Genomic DNA, 17,711 nt, shown 5'->3' on the forward strand with positions numbered 1-17,711 from the left:
TTTATTTGAGTATTTTTATCCCATGTTTAAGTTAAATCAGAACCAGAATGTTTGATACCAATATTCTTTTAACCATAAAATTCTTTTTCCAATAATTAATGATGTTTTCCTCTCAGTCTTGATTTTTTGTTGTTATTTTATTTAAACATTGTTTTCCAGTTGCGTGTGTGTATAAACATGTAAATAAATGAACACATAAATTTCAACAAAATGGAAGAGAAGAAAAGGAGCAAATGGAGAGCTCCAGTAAATATAAACATGTATAATCTACATATAGACCGAAGCTGCTTAAATAAAAAGCAAACTCAAAACTGATGATTTTTTAAAATTAAGCATTCTCTTTGTAACTGTTGGAGAGGACTCCCTATTTAAGTACTCCAGAAGGAATCCCTGCCAAGGAGAGACATGGCTTGGCCAAGGTCAGACTGGTTAGCCACCCAGGGAAGTGGTAGGAAGAATGAGGTGCCCACACCACTTTTCTGTGCCTTCCTGTGAGAGAGAGACAAAGCAGCCATTGGTTTTCTACCAATCAGCACACAAGTACGACCAGCTGACTGTGAGCCAGCCCTGGGAGGGCTTGAGAAGGCAGGCATTGATTTTGCCTTCTAGGACTCTGCAGTCTGGCTGCCTACACAAAACAACTAGATGGTAGCTCAGTACATTTATTTTAAGATTTTGATAGAGTTGGGCAGTCCTTAGGGGATTTTCAGAGCAGAATTTTAGAGTCAGGAAATAGAAGAACTGAACTTTACATAACTTTACATAACTTTAAAGGATCCTGTAGTTGGTCTGGTGGAAAAAAGAGACCTCTATAAGCTGAAATAAATGTAAGTTAATAAGATCTCTGCAGGGAATAATGGGGGAATCTGGTGTATCAGTAGAGAAAAGAGTAAATAATAAAGAGGATTTTTAAAGTGATGGGAAAGTCCAGACTTGATGCAGTAATCAAAGTGAGCCTGCTGAAGATTCTGGATTAGGAAGATATCTATCTATATCTATATATCTAAAAATAGAAATCTTTTAATTATATAAATATGTAAATCACGTAAACCTTGCCACAACCCTATAAAGTCGATGTTGCTAATCTCCATTGAACAGATATTGTCATTCAAGCACTGAGAGGTTAAGGAAACCAGCATGAGTACACAGCCAACCTGTGATGGAGTGAGGATTTGAGCCCAGGCAGCAGTTCTAGACATTATTTTCAACTGTTACCTTATAATGCTCTTGAAGTGCTGGAAGAACATAATGTGTTTTTTCTGTCATTGAGCTCAGCTTAGTGTAAGGGAAGAAGAAAGAAATTGGTCCAGAAGACTTGAAGAGTCTTGATAAATGCAAATGAGGTTTCAGTCTCCTACCATGTAAAATAGTATAAAATGAATGTGGAACTGTTTTTAACATTCTTTAATGCTAGACACATGTAACTATCATTGCTTGGCACAGATAGTCAAAATTAACTAAAAGTGGGCTAGTGGAATCACTCACTACCTTAGTACTTTTTCAAGGTACACTTTTGAACATTACACACATACATACACATGCACACACACATGTACCTACATATGCAATACACATTTTGTATCTACTGTCTCTACCCAAATGTTGTGTTAGGGTGGTAGGAAATCACAAAGCGTTTTGCTTTTATAACTGGCAGATAATGAGGAATAAGAGATCAATTACAAATAAAAATATAATCTGAGGATGTCTTCATACAGTGGGGAAAATTTGCTTAAATTCTGTATTTCTATATTTATCTGGAGACCTGAATTATTTATAATGCAACTTATTATGTACCAGGCACTGTGCAAGGTGGGCACTGCCTTCCTGGAATTAATAGCCCAGGAGTGGACAGAGAGATATTTACCAAGAAATATCCTAAAAAATTCCGTGGAGGAAAGGGAAGAGACAATCACTTTTGCCCTGAGGAGAGGAAGAGAAGGTGGTGCGAGGCTGTCAGATAGAGCTGTGGTAAAGAAGATCTGCAGACAACGTGAGAAAGAACAATCTGTCCAAAAGCATGCAGTTACATCATGGGTCATTTGAAGGACAGCAGGATGAGTGGGAGGAATATAGTGTAAGAGAAAGCTGGAAATGTAGTTATTGGCCAGAAAACCAAATGCTTTGATTGCATGGCAAAGGATTTTTTGGACTTTCTCCCATTGGCCATGAGAAGTCATTGGGTTTTAAACAACAAACTATCTCAGTCAGCTGTATATCTTAGGAAGGTCATGTTGACCTCTGCTCTCACAAAAGCAACAAGATTACCAGCTCTACTGAACCTGTGAAAATGATTTAAGTTTCTTAGAGAAAGATTAGCTAGAGGAACATAGCATTGTTTTCATGGTTTTTTTAAACAGTGAAAAATTATTCTAGATTTCTCTGTAAAGCTATTTGTATAAGAAGTTATATTTATCCTTGATACCTTTTTTTCAATCACGTACTTCATAAAAGGAATGAAATCCCTTCAAAAAATGTTCTTATCATCCAAACAGTATGAAAGCCTCTCAAAATTTTCCAGAGCTCTCCCAGCTCTCTCTCACCAGGTTATATTTAGCTCAGCTAGACCTTGACCTTTTGAATAGACTTCACAACACTATGCACTGATCAGAACAGTTCTTAATAGACTTGAATGAGGACTTGGGAGACCCAAACCCAGCCTTGTCCATACACACATAGTAAGACACACACATACACACAAGCACATACTCATTCATGTTTTAGAGTATTTTGGAAAACAACTATCAAGTTGGTCCAGGGGAAGACAAAAGTGTAACTTTGCTGCTGATAAAGGTTTTAAATAGGCTTTATTTCTTTGAGCTTAGGGAAGCCATAGAGTTGCGTGTCTTCCTTTCTTAGGAAATTTTTCTTTCTGTTTGAATAATGTTGGTATGTTTTCAGTTGCTTAAATCTTAACTTGAATGGCTTGGCTTCTCTTTCTCAGGTAGGGTTTGGTTTGCAGGCAGGAGCTGTATGCAAAGATTAACCTGCAGGAGTGCACTTTTTTTTCCTGGGAACGTGAACCCTTGTTCTCTCCACTGCACCTATCCCTTAGCCTTACTGGCCCTGTTCCTATGGATTGATTTTGTCCAGAGAGATGTCTTGTCATGGTATCAAGGTATTTTACTGCGGAATCAAGTTTGTTCACAAATGCCTCCACTATATTATTTATTATTGTAGTATTAACAGTAATACTAGTTATAGGGTGGATGACAAAGTGGGAAACCAAGCATGTTCTCCTGGTCCTTTGGCAACATAACTACTCAAAAATTAACCTAAACTTTGCACTCCTACTTAAAATAAAGGTATTGGTGATTGTCAGAAGTAAAAATAGAGGAAAACTAAATAAGCAGGGGGAAATGTTGGTTAGTTCTCCCAAGGAAGAGTGTGAGAACAGGAAGAAAGACTACTTTTGAAGCACATCCATCTCCAAGAGGAGTTTCTTTCTTTATAGCAACTTTGCCAGCTAGTCATTTGTGCATTTCATGGTGTGCTGTGCTCATCAGCCACCTTCTTCTCCCCAGGACTCTCAATGTCATGGCCTGTCCCCTCCTGCCTGCTTCTGTGGAGGACTACCTCAAGCCTTGTTGACCTTTATGCAGGAAGTTGCTGTATGTGGAGATCAAGGGGGTGGTCTCTGCCACTGGCTTGGCTGGTTTTGAATCCCAGCTCCACTACTTATTAACAACATACCTTAGGCAAGTTACTTAACCTTCTTGTGCCTCAGTTTCCTACTATGTAAAACCCTGCCTAGGTAGGCCACAGGGTTTAAAGTAGTCTACAGCAAATTGAGACAGTTATCAGACAGCAATGAAATGAGCAAGACATGAACTAAGTAATCAGGTAAGGGGAATAAAAACACTGGCAAACCATGGCTCAACAGCCAGGTTCAAACAGAGATCAGCACCACGGACAGCTCCATAGAAACCAGGCAATAGCCTTTCCTATGAGGGACTGTTCATTTTCTGACTTCATGCTATGGCAATTTCCTCCTAATTGATGAGGCCTCAGTGGATTTTAAAGGTGTCACCCCGTCCATGGTTGGGCTATTTGACATCTTCTAACCTGATTGAGATACCACTGAGAGTTCTGTGAGGGAAATTTAAGTTTCCTAGAGGTAGAGTAGGAATTGGAAGGCATCTCTTTCTCCCCTTAGAAAAATTATCTTTGGAACTCACTGCTGCTTTTTTTTTTTTAAAGATTTTGTTTATTGATTTGACAGATAGAGATCATGAGTAGGCAGAGAGGCAGGCAGAGAGAGAGGAGGAAGCAGGCTCCCCGCTGAGCAGAGAGCCCGACGCGGGACTCGATCCCAGACTCTGGGATCATGACCTGAGCTGAAGGCAGAGGCTTTAACCCACTGAGCCACCCAGGTGCCCCTCACTGCTGCTTTTGAGTTAAGCAATAGAGGTCTGAATTAGGGTTGGGGGCTTAAAAGGAAAAAATTCAGTTTTGGGCCATTTCTAATAAGGTGCGTATGTTACCTGTAATTAATCTATGCTATGAAATTTATATATGTGGAGATTTTATAATTGAAATGTCTTTAAGTGCGGCAGGCTTTTAAGCTTGCTGATTGTAATCTAATGAATCCAATGAAGAAAATTGCTCTCTCCTAATTTTCTTTTATTAATTAGATTTTTTAATCATCTGGAAATATAAAGTAGGAATTGAACGCATGAGTATAGATCCTGGTTCTACCTTTTATTAGCTGTGTGACCGGGCATGCTACTTAAACTTTTTTACGTTTTGGTTTTCCTTCATTAAACAAGGATATGAGTGGTTCGCATGTTATTTTGATGATCGGGTAGGTTAAATATCCATAAATATCCACTTAAACTGCTGCCTCTTTACATATTAATCTGCATTATGCTTATGGCTATTTATATATTAGATTTCTTAATTGTAAGGTACCCTTCCATACCTTCAGCTCAGTGTGCAGCTTTTTACCATGTTATTTTGATCCTGGATCTAAAATAAGAATCCAGGTCTTGTTTTATAGATGTTTTACAATATCCTTGCCCAAAGAAACAACATTTCACATTCTTAGAGTTCACACCTTTTGAATTGGAGCCAGAGTTTGGCCTTCAGATTAATAACTCAGGGCAGAAGGCAGCCCATAGAAACTGTACTGTAAGACACAAAAAATATGCTCTCTCTGCTGCTTTGCCACCTTTCTGTCTATTTTGATAAGCTATAAGGGAGCTAGCATCCTCCACCTAGATAGACTTGGCCCCCCTCCCTTTTTTTTTGTTCCTAATGTGGGGGAAAGGAATGACTTGAGACCACTTGCTACTTCTCTTGCCTCTGAGCACCTTCCAGAAAATTTTTAACCCTAACTGTCCTGGTTGAATATGAAACTGCCACTAGGCCCAATACACTTAGAAATATGAACCTAAAATGCAAGTGGCTTAAAGCACCTTTTTCCCTGTTCTTTTTTCAGCAGAACTTCTCTTTTGCTGTGCCTTACTGCTCTGCCTCACACTCTTCACGACCCTTAAGGCAATTTACAAATTAAAACTACAGAATATTGAGATAATTTCATACTCTACAAATTAGCGACTGATTTCTGTTACCATACGAACATCCAGTTGTTATTGACATTTCATGCTGAGACATAAACACTGGAACTTTATTAGTCCAGGCCTGAAGGAATCTTTCATTCCCAGTAAGTAATGTCTGGCCAGACTAGAGGCTCAGCTGTTGACTCTATGAATGTGAAATTATGGATTATGGGTTCATTCTGATTTATTCTGTCTCCTAGTATTTGCTCAAGATGTCTCTGACCCAAAGTCCTTTCCATATGATACTTGAGATTCTTCATGATGCGACTATTTCTGGCTTATGACAGTTCACCAGTAAGGAATCTCTGATTGGGCGGCAGCATAGGAAGGCCCTGAACACAGCTCCTCCCAGGGACACAGTAAATCTACAGCTATGTATGGAATGATTCCCTGTGAAAGAACCTGAAAACTAGTTGAACTTCTCCTTCACAACAAAAAATAAAAGGACCACATTGAGAAGGTAGGAGAGGCAGGAACAATCTCACTAAAAACCCCACACCAGCATGGTGACCCACAATAGGGAGGGATCTCACATGTCCAGAGTTTCCCCCAAAGGAGCAAGTGCTTTATGCCTATATCAGACACCCCACCCCTGGGACCTGCACTGGAGAGATGTGCCCCCCCAAAATATCTGGCTTAGAAAGCCAAAAGGCCTTACCTCTAAGGGACCCAGAGGGCTGTAAGGAACTGAGATAGTCCTTTTAAAGGACTCACATGCTGTCTCTCTCATTCTGGGAATCAGAACAAAAGCAGTAGTTTGGAAAGTATCTAGACTATATTTGAAGGAGATTTATTTGCTAATACTTTTCTTTTTTTTAAGATTTTATTTATTTGACAGAGATCACAAGTAGGCAGAGAGAGAGGAAGGAAAGCAGGCTCCCTGCTGAGCAGAGAGCCCGATGCAGGGTTCTATCCCAGGATCCTGGGATCATGAGCTAAGCCAAAGGCAGAGGCTTTAACCCACTGAGCCACCCAGGCACCCCTTATTTGCTAATCTTAAAGCTTCTGCTGGAGGGGCAGGAAACAGTTGGAACTTTCTTCAGCTACAGAGACACTGGTGAACACCATTTTTGCATTCTTCCTATACCCTGCTGTTTCCAGCAGTCCTGCATTTATGCTGCACTCTTCCACTGCCTTGTTAAGGCTTGCAGGCATATGTGGTTGCACAATACTCCGACTGCCTTGTGGGAGCTGGTGGGCATGTGCAGACACAACACATTCCTTCTGCCTCACTGAACCTGACAGGTGTGTATAGCCAAAGCACATCCCACACACTCTCCAGCTGCATCACTAAAGCCAGAAGGTGCACTCAGTCCACCCAGCTGACTACCCCTTGATCACCTGATTCTGGTGGTTGGCTGGAATGGAAGGCATATAATTCTGGGCCGCACAGGATGGTAACAATTGGAATGACAGTTCTTGGCAGATTGCCACCCCCAGGGCACTGCACAGACACTCCTAGACTTCTGATGAAAAAGGCCTATTTATTTATCCTGAAGCTTCAGCTTGAAGGATAGGCTTCAGGTTTGCCACACATACATAGATACTACGGAGGAACTCTCAGGAAATGTAGGCAGGGAGACCCCATCCTCATGCTGTTTCCTGGCCTCACTACAGCCTGCTGATGTCCCCATCTGGAGCTGATGGGGCTAACACACCCATCTGGAGCCAAATGTTTGCAACAGTTGCTTAGGGACACCTTCAGATCTCCTGTTCTGTAGGCCAGCAGGGTTTATAATTAAGACTACACAGGACTGTATATATTTGCATACTTTAAAAGCTGATGCCTGAAGGTCTGGCTTCAAATCAACCAGAAACTAGGTGTTGAGATTCTTTACCTTGGAGCACTAATGAGTTTTGGTATAACTTCAACAGCTAGGACCTGTCAAGAATAAATCAACTTGCTTATACATCTCAAAGGTTCAAGAGAAAACAAAAAGCTAAGGCAAAGTTGAAGGATAAGGTTCGTCACTTACAAAAGTCCACTCCTCCAAGACTGGGAGAGGTAGATGTTTTGCTTAATACGTAGAAACAGACACAGAAAGTCAAGAAAAATGAGGAAATAGGAATATGTTCCAATGAAAGAACAGGATAAAAGCCACAGAAAAGACCTCAAAGGCTACCTGATAAAGAATTCAAAGTAATGGTCATAAAGATGCTCACTGAACCTAGAAAAAGAATGTGCAAACACAATGAGAACTTCAGTAAAGAGATAAAAGACTTTAAAAAGTAACCAAACAGAAGTCAGAGACCTGAAAAATACAATAACTGAACCGGGAAATACACTAGTGGACTCAACAGCAGACTGATTGAGACAGAAGAATGAATCAGTGAGCCAGAAGACAAAGCAACAAAACTAATCCAGAGAAAGCAGCACAAAGAGAAAATATTTTAAAAAGTGAAGATGCCTAAGAAACCTACAAGACAATATCAAGCAGAGCAACATCCACATTATAGTGGTTCCAAAAGGAGAAGGGAAAGAAAGAAGCAAAAATGTTATCTGAAGAAATAATAGCTGAAAACTTCCATAATCTGCAGAAGGAACAGACATCCAGGTCCAGGAAACACAGAGAGTTCCAAGTAAGATGAGCCCAAATAGATCCATACCAAGACACATTATAATTAAAATGTCAAAAGTTAAATATAAGAAGAGATCTTAAAAATAGCAAGAGAAAAACAACTTGTTACATACAGGCAACCCTCATAAGAGTATTAGCAAATTTTCAGCAGAAACTTTGCAGGTCAGAAGAGAGTGTGTTTTATATTTAAAGTTCTAAAAGAAAAAGCTTCCAACCAAGAATAGTCTACCTGATATGTTATCAGTCAGAATAGGAGATATAAAGAGTTTTTCACACAAGCAAATGTTAGAGTTGATCACCACTAAACTAGTCTTACAAGAAATATCAAGACTTTTTTAAGTAAGAAAGAAAAGGCACTATAATAACAAAAAAAATTTATAAAAGTAGAAATCTCAATGGTAAAAGTAACTATATAGTAAAGATAGTGAACTAATTACTTATAAAGCTAGTATTTAGGTAAAAAGACAAAAGTAGTGAAACTAACTATAATCGTGATAGTTAAAGGATACACAAAATTTAAAAATGTAAAGTGAGACATCAAAACATAAAATGTGGGGGTGGGAGGGAGTAAAAAGATAGAGTGTTAGAATGCACTCAAACTTAGTTTGCTATCATTGTACCTTAAAATAAGCTATTATACGTATATATACTACAATAATAGTAGGATATTTTAATATCCCAGTTACATCATTGTATAGATCATCCAGCAGAAAATCAATAAGGAAGCATAAGCCTTAAATGACACATTAGACCAGAAGGACTTACTTGATATATACAGAATAATCCACCCAAAAGCAACAAAACACACATTCTTCTCAAGTGCACATGGAATGTTTTTCCAGGATAGAGCACATCTTGGGTCACAAAACAAGACTCAGTAAATTTAAGTAGAGTGAGATCATATCAAGCATCTTTTCCAATCATAATAGTATGAAACTAGAAATCAAGTACAAGAAGGAAACTGGAAAAATCACAAAAATGCGGAGATTAAACAACATGCTATTGAACAACCATTGTGTCAATGAAGAAATTGAGGAGATATTTTAAAAAATAACTTGATAAAAATAAAAATAGAAATACCATGAGAGACTGTGGACTCTGAGAAACAAACTGAGGGTTTTGGAGGGGAGGGGGTTGGGGGATCAGGAGGGCCTGGTGGTGGATATTATGGAGGGCACATATTGCATGGAGCACTGGGTGTGGTGCATAAACAATGAATCTTGGAAAACTGAAAAAATAAAATAAAATAAAAAAGATATAACATTTTAAAATCTATGGGATGCAGCAAAAGCTGTTCTAACAGGGAAGTGCATAGTGTTAGAGTCCTTCCTCAAGGAACAAGAAAAATCTCAAATTAAAAAAAAAATCTAACTTTATACCTAAAGGAGCTAGAGAAAAAAAAAGAGCAAATGAAGCCCAAAGATAATAGAAGGAAGGAAATATAAAGGTCAGAGGAGAAATAAATATGATCAACACTAAACAAACAAACAAAAAAACCTGTAGAAAAGATCAATGAAACTAAGAGCTGGTATTTTGAAAAGATAAATAAAATTGGAAATGAAAGAGAAGTTAGTAATGATACCACAGATATACAAAGGATCATAGGAGATAACTATGAACAGTTATACTCCAACAAATTGGACAATCTAGAAGAAATGGATAAACTCCTAGAAACATGCAATCATCTTAGACTGAATTAGGAAGAAATAAAAAATTTGAACATAGTAGATGGCTTCTCTGGTAAATTCTACCAAATATTCAAAGATTTAATACCTATTTTTCTCAAATCTTGCCAAAAATTGAAGAGGAGGGAATATTTATAAACTTATAAGGCCAACATTACTCTGATATCAACACCGGACAAGGAGGGACATCATAAGAAAAGAAAATTATAGGCCAATATCCCTGGTGAACTAGATGCAAAAAAATAAAAATTAGCAAACTGATTCAGCAATACCTTAAAAGCATCACACATCATGATCAAGTGGGATCTATTCCAGAGGTGCAAGGATGGTTCAATATCTGCAAGTCAATCACTATGATATACCACATTAACAAAATGAAAGATAAAAATCATAGGATCATCTTAGTAGTATCTATGCCCATTGGTACTTAGTAGTATCTATGCACATACTATCTATGCACATAGAACTTTTAACAAAATTCAACATCCATTTATGGTAAAAACCCTCAACAAACTACGTATAGAGGAATGTTACCTCAACATTATAAATTATACATGACAGACCCACACCTAACATACCTAATACACCTCAATGGTGAAAAACTGAAAGCTTGCCTTCTAAGATTAGGAACAAGACAAGGATGCCTACTTGCACCACTATTATTCAACATAATATTGGAAGTCTGAGCCAGAGCAATTAGGCATGAGAAAGAAATTATATCCAGATTGGTGGGAAGGAAGTAAAACTGTCACTATTTGCAGATGACATGACTTTATATATAGAAACCCCTAATGATGCCACAGAAAAAGACGCCTAATAAGCAAAGTAATAAATAAATTCAGGAAAATCGAATTAAGTTGCATATTTACACACTAACAAAGAACAATCAGAAAGAGAAATTAAGAAAACCATCCCATTTACAATTGCATCAAAAAGAGTAAAATTATGTAAGAATATATTTAACCAAGGAGGTTAAGACTTATATGACAAAAACTGTAAGACATTAATGAAAGAAACTGAAGAAGACACAAGTAAATGGAAGGTATATTGTGCTCATGTATTGAAAGAATTAATGTTATAAATGTCCATATTACCCAAAGCTATCTATAGATTCAATTCAACCCCTATCAAAAAAACCAATCAAATTGGCATTTTTCCACAGAAAGAACAAACAATCCTAAATTTCTCAAGGAATCCCAAAAAACTCTGACTAGTCAAAGCAATCTTGAGAAAGAAGAACAAATCTAGAGGCATCATGCTCCCTGATTTCAAACTATATTATAAAGCATACACTAATCAAAACAGTATGGTATTGGCATAAAAACAGACACAAAGATCAGTGGAACAGAATCAAAAGCCTAGAACTAAATTTACCCATAGACAAAGGAGACAAAAAAATACACAATGGGGAAAGGGCAATCTATTTAATAAATGGTATTGGGAAAACCGGACAATGTGTGCTAAAGAATGAAACTAGACCTCTGTCTTACACCATATACAAAAATGAACTCAGAATGGATTAAACAGTGTAATATAGGACCTGAAACCATAAAACTCCTAGAATAAAACCTGGTGGTATGCTATTTGACATTGGTCTTGGCAATAAATTTTTGGATGTGACTCAATAAACAAAAACAATAAAAACAAAAACAAGTGGGACTACATCAAACTGAAAAACTCTGCACAGCAAAGGAAATCATCAGCAAAATGAAAAGACAACTTATTGAATGAGAAAAGGTATTTGCAAATCAGATAACTGATAAGGGGTTAACATTTAAAATTTATAAGGAACTCACACAACTCAGTAGCAAAAAACCCAAGCACTCTTATTTCAAAATGTTCAGAGGAGATGAACAGACATTTTTTCCAAAGAATACATGCAGATGGCCAACAGGAACATGAAAAAACACTCAACATCAGTGATCATGAGGGAAATGCAATTCGAAACCACAATGAAATATCACCTCACATCTGTTAGAATGGCTGGTATCAAAAAGACAAGAAATAGTGTGTTGGTGGGGATGTGGAGAAAAGAGAACCCTCGTGCACTGTAAATTGGTGCATTCACTATGGAAAACAGTGTGGCAGTTCCTCAAAAAATCACAAATAAAATGAACGTTGTCAATTATACTTCAATTAAAAAAGTAAAACTATCATCTGATCCAGGAGTTCCACTTCTGGATATTTATCTGAAGAAAACAAAAGCACTAATTTGATAGGATATATGCACCCCTATGTTTATCACAGCATTATTTATAAAAGTTAAGATATGGGAATAACCTAAGTGTCCACGGATGGATGAATGGATAAAGAAGAAGTGGTGTATATATGCAAGGAATGTTATTCAGCCTTAAAAATGAATGAAATCTTGCCAATTGTAACAACATGGTTGGGCTTTGAGGGAATTATGCTAAGTGGAATGAGTCAGACAGGAAGAAATATATGATTTCACTTATGTGTAGAATCTAAAGCAAAACAAAATCAAACAAAACTCATAGATACACAAAAGAGAGTGGTGGCTGCCAGAAGGGAGACAGTTTTGCGGGTGGGCGAAACAGCTGAAGGGAGTCAAAAAGTACAAACTTCAAGTTATAAATAAGTCATGGGGATGTAACTATAGTCAATAATATTGTGATACTTGAAATTTATCAAGAGAGTAAATCCTTAAAGTTAACTTTGTATGGGGAAGGATTGTAACCAGATTTATTGGGGTGATCACTTCATAATGTACGTAACTGAATTATTGTTGTACACTTGAAATCATTGTATTATCTGTCAGTTATACCTCGATTTTTTTTAAAAAAAGAAACAAACAAAAAGAATCTCTGATCTTTTGCAACGTGCTTTGTTTTGTCCATCAATTTTATAGCAGTCATTCTTGTTTATTTGGTTTTGATGAACAGCTCAATATTTTTGCTGGCAAGTATGGTTTCTGTTTTTGTTTTTAAAGTTTATTTATTTATTTTTTTGGTAACCTTTACATCCAGTGTGAGCTGGAACTCACAACTCTGAGATCTAGAGATGTACACTTCTCTATCCGAACTAGCCAGGAGCCCCCTGTTTTGTTGTTGTTGTTGTTTTGTTTTGTTTTTTGTTTTTGTTTTGTTTTGTTAGGTAGACTCCATGCCCAATGTGGAGCCCAGTGCAGGGCTTGAACTCTCAAACCTGTGATCAAGACCTGAGCTGAGATCAAGAGTTCCTACACTTAACCAACTGAGCCACCTAGGTGCCCCTGTTTGTTTGTTTGTTTGTTTGTTTTTAAAGATTTTTTTCATTTATTTGACAGAGACACAGCAAGAGAGGGAACACAAGCAGGGGGAGTGAGGGTGGGAGAAGCAGGTTTCCCACTGAGGATGCAGGGCTCCATCCCCTCCTCCTCATCATCCCTCCTTCCCACCATGACCTGAGCTAAAGGTAGACATGACTGAGCCACCCCTGCGTCCCTGCTTTTGTTTTTTAAAATGCTCTTATCAATCTTACTTGATTTGCCATTCTTAGCCTAATTTAGAAAAGGTTTATAATATAGTTATTTTCATTAATACTTGTTTTTCTTATACATTCTAGATGATTTACAAATCTTTTTTTAAAATTTAAGTTCAGTTAGCCAAGGTATAGTATCATTAGTTCTTGATATAATGTTCAATGATTCATTAATTGCGTATATCACCCAGTGCTCATGATACCATACCATCTTGTCATCATGTTTCACATCTTGCAAGTCAACCAACCAAACAGCAAGCCAACGACCTGATTGGAAAGACCATTAGGGTATGTTTTATCCTTTTCAAGAATAGCATTTTATACATAAGAACTCAATCAATATAAATTAAGAAATCAGCTGGCTATGCAGAAATATTAAAGTTGGCATTTAGTCAAGGACTTAATGATTGAGTGTTAGGCAAATGGTGTTGCAATAACTGGTCTTCCCACTATAGAAAATTTCTAATAACAATACTAATAGCTACCATTTGTAAGCTATAATTTACTATTAATAACAATTTTGTGCTTATTATGGGCCAGGCATTATGCTAAACACTCCACATGTAATAACTCACTTGATTCTCACCACAGTCTCATGGTGTGGCTACTGCAATTTCATATTAGAGACAATAGAGAGATGAAGTAACCTGACCAGAGTTACACACCAGATAGAATTAGGATTCACACCTCTGTTTGTCAGCCTTAGGACTGGTGTCCATAACCATTATGTTCTGGATTCTATTGCCTCTGATTTTACTGACTGATGTCCAGAGGCCTCAGGCAGAGTCACAGTTTCCTGATGGAATGCTTCGACTTTAAGAAAAATCCTTCCCCAGCCTTCTACACTATTGGTGGGAATGCAAGCAGGTACAACCACTCTGGAAAACAGCATGGAGCTTCCTCAAAATGTTGAAAATAGAACTACCCTATGACCCAGCAATTGCACTACTGGGTATTTACCCTAAAGATACAAACGTAGTGATCCGAAGGGGCACGTGCACCCGAATGTTTATAGCAGCAATGTCTACAATAGCCAAACTATGAGAAGAACCTAGATGTCCATCAGCAGATGAATGGATAAAGAAGATGTGGTATATATACACAATGGAATACTATGCAGCCATCAAAAGAAATGAAATCTCGCCATTTGCGATGACATGGATGGAACTAGAGGGTATCATGCTTAGCGAAATAAGTCAATCGGAGAAAGACAACTATCATATGGTCTCCCTGATATGAGGAAGTGGAGATGCAACATGGGGGGTTAAGGGAGTAGAAGAATAAATGAAACAAGATGGGATTGGGAGGGAGACAAACCATAAGTGACTCTTAATCTCACAAAACAAACTGAGGGTTGCTGGGGGGAAGGGGGTTGGGAGAGGTGGGTGGTGTTATGGACATTGGGGAGGGTATGTGCTAAGGTGAGTGCTGTGAAGTGTGTAAACCTGGCGATTCACAGACCTGTACCCCTAGGGATAAAAATATATTATGTGTTTTTAAAAAATTAAAAAAAAATCCTTCCCCACATTATGAAATACATCACTAAGATAGGTAAACAGCTAGCAGGAGAAACTGATGACATTCAGTTCTGTTTTATCGAATTCATCACATATTTACGAAGGGCCTTTGGTGCCGAAGATACAGAACTGGTTTTTGGAAAGACACAAAGATATTTGAGTCATATAACGAATTCATCTAGATACCTCATAGAACCTGGTCATCTAAGTAAAAATTGTGTTTTTATGTGAGAAAGAAACAAAACCTACATAATTGGGCATAAAGAAATGTGTTCTCCTGAGTGTTTTTCTGTAAGTTTTCAATAATGCCTTACCCAGGAAATCAGATCTAAGTGCACCCAGTCTAGTTCAGAAGGCCCTGGGAAGGGGTCAAGGGTGGGAAGTTTGGCCTTGAAATCACACACTGCCGGGCTCTCTGGCTCTGAAACCTGTGAGGGCCACCTCATGACACCCCCCTTGTCTCTTGTGTAGAAAAATATCCCTGGATTCCCAGAGTGAGTCTAGAACACTGGGGAAGAAAGCACCATCCTTTCAGTGCTGGTGTAAGGGCTCAGAATCTGACTGTGTGAATGTGAATTACCTGTGCTCGCTGCTCCCATTACAGCAACTCCCCTACTGTGATAATGAAACATAAGCTGAAGGACATCAGTGATGGAATCTTGTGAACCTGGAAAATTAAGTAACAGTGGGTGGCCTGCATTGATCTGGAAAGCCATTTTGCAAATGGCTTAATTTATCATCAATAGAAAATACTAGTAATTAGAGTTAAAATTGTAGTTGACCAGTAGTCTTTAGAAAAGTACAAATACATCTTTGAAATTACTTATGCTTTCGAATGTATGAATTGGATTTACTGGAAATCTTTTACGTCCTGTGGAGATAACCTTATTCAGTGTGGTGGCTCATGGATATTTTGAAAGAAACTAAAGCCCTCCAGAAAATCATAAATTTAAATCTACCTCCTGTTCAGAATGCTCTGTGGTTCAAATAATATGTTTAAGAAGCTAATGCATAAAATGAAATGCTGCTATTTACTTAAACACTCTTTAAAAAGCTGTATTAGAGAATCAGGACTAAACTAGCCTATTAGTTGAATTGGTCCAACTTGGCTGAAGCAGGTTTGTTCAATAGATGTGTGGAGAAGTTGTATTGGGGAAGAAGGGAAGAAAAAGGAGTGGCTGGAAATGGAAGAAGAGAGATGGAAGCTGTCTGAATGTTTGTATACAGGGTAAATAGTAATTTGAAATGCAGATCACTTACTGCTTGACACTTCACAGAATGTCATTGAGCAAATGTATGTTCTTTATCTGGTTGGATAATAGTTACTCTCCTTGCATGAATGGCGCCATGCTTTATCTTCCTGACTATCTATAATTCTTAATCATCTTGCTATATGACCTGTCACTCTAAAGGATCAGTCTGGGGAAAGTGTAGTCATGAGTATGTGTCAGGTTGCATCTTAATTTATCAGAAAATATGATAATAAGTGTCTTATACAAAAACTGGGTCTGTAAAAGTACAGAATACTTTTTGTTAATCTTCAACTTTTATAGCCATTCTGTTATCAGTGAACAAATACTCTGAGCTCCCATTCTGGGGCAACCACTGATTAGTCTGTTTGTGCTCATATGTGACGTGGCCAACAAGCATGGTACACTGTGAATGCCCAAGCCATACATTCACCAAAGGGAAATGGCCTTTCAACGAGAAGAGCCAAACAGCGATAGGAATTAAGAGGTAAGCTCTAATCAGTTTTGTGGCTCAGAGCCCACCTTTTCCCACCTTATTGGCTATGCTCAGCTTCCACATCTGGAAATAAAAAATACCCAGACTTTTCATGACCAGTCTTTCCTTTTTTTTTTTTTGAAGATTTTATTTATTTATTTGACAGACAGAGATCACAAGTAGGCAGAGAGGCAGGCAGAGAGAGAGAGAGAAGCAGGCTTCTCGCCAAGCAGGGAGCCTGATGTGGGGCTTTGATCCCAGGACCCTGAGATCATGACCTGAGCCCAAGGCAGACACTTAAAGACTGAGCCATCCAGGCACCTCATGACTAGTCTTTCTATGCACATTTAGAATTTAGGTTGTAGGGGAGCCTACGTGGCTCAGTTAAGTGTCTGCCTTCTGCTCAGGTCATGATCAAATGGTCTTAGGATTGAGCCCTGTGTTGGGCTCCCTGCTCAGCAGGGGATCTGCTTCTCCCTCTTTCTTTGCCCTTCCCCCACTCATGATCTCTCTCAAAAAATCTAAAAAAAATAAAATAAAAAAATAAATTGGGTTGTAAATGATACTTATACTAGGGCTTGCTTTTGAGTTTTTCTTTTTAGTATTATGGAAGAAAAACAATGGGTTTTCAAGTAAGTTCCAAAGATTGCTCATATTATTAAAACAGAATTGTAGAGAGCACTAACACCTTGTTGTAATCACTTTTCCACTAGTCAATCCATGGCCCCAGAAATCTTGCCTTCTTCCCCCATTATAATACCAGGGCAGTTGGGTACCCTATTCATGGAGAATTAATTAGTATTCCTTAAGATGAGAAGTTTTGAGGATATGCTTGGTCTATGTCCCTTCTGTGCTGTTTATTTCCTTGTTTACCCACACACCAAGGGAAAACATTATTTCTTAAATGCAAATTTTCATTTCATAACTATATTGCAGGAGGTACTTCATAAGGAGAAAATGTAACCTTTGAAACAAAGCAAAAATTCTTCTTTTCTCCAAGTCATGTGCTCATGGCTCATCTCTCACACTCTTTCATGCCAGAATTCCCCAATGACTGCTAGAACTTCTGGCAAACTCGGTTTTATTTACATAGCTTTTTCCCAGACAGCTATATATTTTATGTATGTTATATATAAAATAGAATCAGCTTTATATCAAACTAAGTTT

General features: G+C 38.0%; 1 protein-coding gene across 3 annotated transcripts in view; it reads left to right on the forward strand.

Annotated features, from left to right (window-relative positions):
- LHFPL3 (LHFPL tetraspan subfamily member 3) overlaps window positions 1-17,711 on the forward strand; it is a 571,679-nt gene that overhangs the window by 219,648 nt on the left and 334,320 nt on the right. The window lies entirely within an intron of this gene.

The sequence above is a fragment of the Lontra canadensis genome, unplaced genomic scaffold (genome assembly GCF_010015895.1).
Source record: "Lontra canadensis isolate GAN:19392208 unplaced genomic scaffold, GSC_riverotter_1.0 scaffold48, whole genome shotgun sequence".
NCBI lineage: Eukaryota > Metazoa > Chordata > Mammalia > Carnivora > Mustelidae > Lontra > Lontra canadensis.